The sequence below is a fragment of the Hipposideros armiger genome, unplaced genomic scaffold (genome assembly GCF_001890085.2).
Source record: "Hipposideros armiger isolate ML-2016 unplaced genomic scaffold, ASM189008v1 scaffold_126, whole genome shotgun sequence".
Lineage (NCBI taxonomy): Eukaryota > Metazoa > Chordata > Mammalia > Chiroptera > Hipposideridae > Hipposideros > Hipposideros armiger.
Genome location: NW_017731476.1, coordinates 1063172 through 1065949, shown reverse-complemented (window position 1 = coordinate 1065949; position 2778 = coordinate 1063172).

Here is a 2778-nt window from a genome sequence, read left to right as displayed (position 1 = left end):
CGCGCGCGCGGAGAGAAGGTGGCAGGGCCTCTGGCAGGCTCCCCGCTGCTCTCTGCTTCCCTCTAAGTTCCCAGGAAGACAGAGGGGCCCTGCCTTGCCCAGACATCCTGGTGTTGGGGATCCATCCCCCCTCCCTCCGTGGTTGTGTATCTGCGCCAGCCCTGGAGACCCTCGTTCCAGCTGTGGGACGGGAGGCCCGACGGCCCCCTGGAGGCAGCAGCCCCCAACCTGTGACTGTGAAGGCCCCAGGGCTGGTTCACCCAACCTCCTGGCCTCTCCAGGGAGGTACAAAAAGGGAGGGGGTCATTCCTGGCCCCTCACCCCACCCCTTAGACACCCATGGACAGAAAGGCTAGGGTCCCTCAGGTCACCTTTGCATGCTGGCGGTGGCAGTCTCCACATCAGCCCTCGTGGGAGGACAGAGGCTTTCTCCCTCCACGTCCTGTATCCCACCCCACCCCACACCGGGTGTAAATTAGCCCGAAGGTGCAGTGGCCAGGCCCCCGGGTGCCAACAAGCCCAGCGTGGGGTACTGGAAACGAACCGGCCACAGCAAGAAGCTGCAGAAGCCCAGGCTCCCCGAGGACTCCCGGCAGGCCTCCCTCTCCTCTGTCCAGCAGTGGGCCGGGCCTGCTTCTGTCTGTCTGTCTGTCTATTTGGTTCCAGACAGCTCTGGCCTTGGCACCCTGAGCTCAGAAGACCCCCCAGAGCTCGCCAAGGCTGTTTCTGCAGCCAGACAGGTGGAAGCTGCCCCGTGCCCAGGCACATTTGCCCAGATGCCCTGAGTCCCTCCCCAGGCCTCACCCCTCACCCCACCGGGGCCAGGACAGCCCATTTCTGAGGCTCCAGGCCCTCTCAGCCCCGTGAGTGAAACTGGAAGTCACAGTCTGGTGGCTCAGCCTACTCAGGGTCAGCCAGCTATGCAGGTTCTGGCAAATCCCTGCTTTTCTGAAAAAACTGGGAGATCTGGCAGCTCTGGCCCCAGAGCTGTATGGCCCCCCAGCCTGGGCAGGGGCTCTCAGGTCACTGCAGCCCCCACTAGCCCTTTCGTCTTCCACTCGCCTGCTTCCCTCACCTGCATGACCTTCACAGCCCCACATGCACCTGAGTTTGCACCCCTGAGACTCAGGTACAGAATGGGAGGAGCAGGACTGCATGGGGTAATAGGGTGGAACGCGCCCCCTGGGAATTAGGCCCCAGCCCCGCAGACTGCAGAGGGCTTCCCCGGCCCTGGGACTCAAACCTCTAGATCCCATCAGGCCACAGGGAGGCAGGCGGGGCCTCAGTTCCAATGAGTGGTGTTCCTGCGTTGGGCTGTGTGCAGGCCTATCCCTGGACCTCCGTGTGATGTGTGGCATTCAAGGCACCACGTCCGGGCTCCCAGCCTCTGGGAAACTGCTCCACTCACAGCCCTGCTGAAAGGACAGACTTTGGCGGCCATACTGAGACCTTGTACAGCGCATACCCTCTTCCCAGCTGGTTGGTGACAGAGAGCAATGGCCCTGGGGCCAGCTGGTGGCTTCAAGTCCAGCTTTCACCACCTCCTGGTGGTGTGACCTTGGCAAGGGCCTTGCCATCCTTGGCTTCCCTCCCCAGCAGGGTGCCAGCCATCCGTGCCTGCTTCAGGGAGCTGCTCTGGGCATCCTTAGAGCAGCTCCCGGGAGGGAAGATGCACTCGCTAAGCTCCGCGATGACCCTCACATGACAGGTGTGTAAACAGGCCTTCACAGTAAGAGAACCGCCTGGGGGCTAAAAGGTGCCGCCAGGCCTGCCCGGCTCTGGCCCAGGCTCCGCACCAGACAGCACAGCACACACACACACGCACACACACACACACACACACACACACACACACGTGCGCGCGTGCGCACGCACCCCCGCCTGGCCCTTCTCAACTCCCGGGACACCCGCCCAGCCTCAGCTGCTTGGTCCTCGGAGGGCACTCGCCCTCGAGCAGGTGGCTGTCACTCCTCTTGCCAACTCTTGTCCCTGTTCTGTTGCTTCACTCCGTCCCATGCCTCCCTCCCTCCCCCACCCTGCCTGCCCTCACCCCCCTGGAGGCCCATGTCCTGGCCAGTCCTGCCAACTGCCCACTCCCCTCCTCTAAGGCTCAGGCAGTGTCATTCCAGGAGGAAACATGACCAAGAAGCAATTGCCAGGGGAGTGGGGGCTGGGCCGTGCTGGGAAGGGCAGAGGTGGTTTCTTGTCAGTCTTTGCAGTAAATCCCCATGAGGAGGAGACTGGTTTTGGCTCATGACTGATAGTCCCGCCTGGGCTGAGCTGACCTCAGTCCCTCGCCCGTCCACCGGTGCGTGGCATGATGTGTTTCCTGCCCTGCTGCCCCTGGGTGACGGGGCGTTAGAACAGAACTCCAGCATCCCCGCCCCCCACAAGCTGTGTGCTCCCAGCTGTGTCTCCCTGAGGTTTGGTTGGGGATAGGGGCTTTTCTGACTCATCAGGCAGGAGGGCATCTTTGCCTGGTTTCCACCAAGGCCCCAGGGTCGTTGCTGCAGAGCATCAAAGCTAAACAGGAGCCTCAGAGGAAGCCGAGCCCCTCACGCCCCTCACCCATCTCCAAGCCACACCTATGATAGTTCTCTCCATCCCCAGTGCCACCACAGCCTCAGCCCCACTGTCCCTGCCAGCTCCCTCTCTGGTCTCCCCGCCCCTTCCCCGTACCTCCTCTCCCAGGCCTGCCCAGCACAGAACCAGGACAACTTCCCAAAATGCAGAGCTGATCAAACCCTCCTATCAATGGCCCCCAGGAGCCCCCCAGGT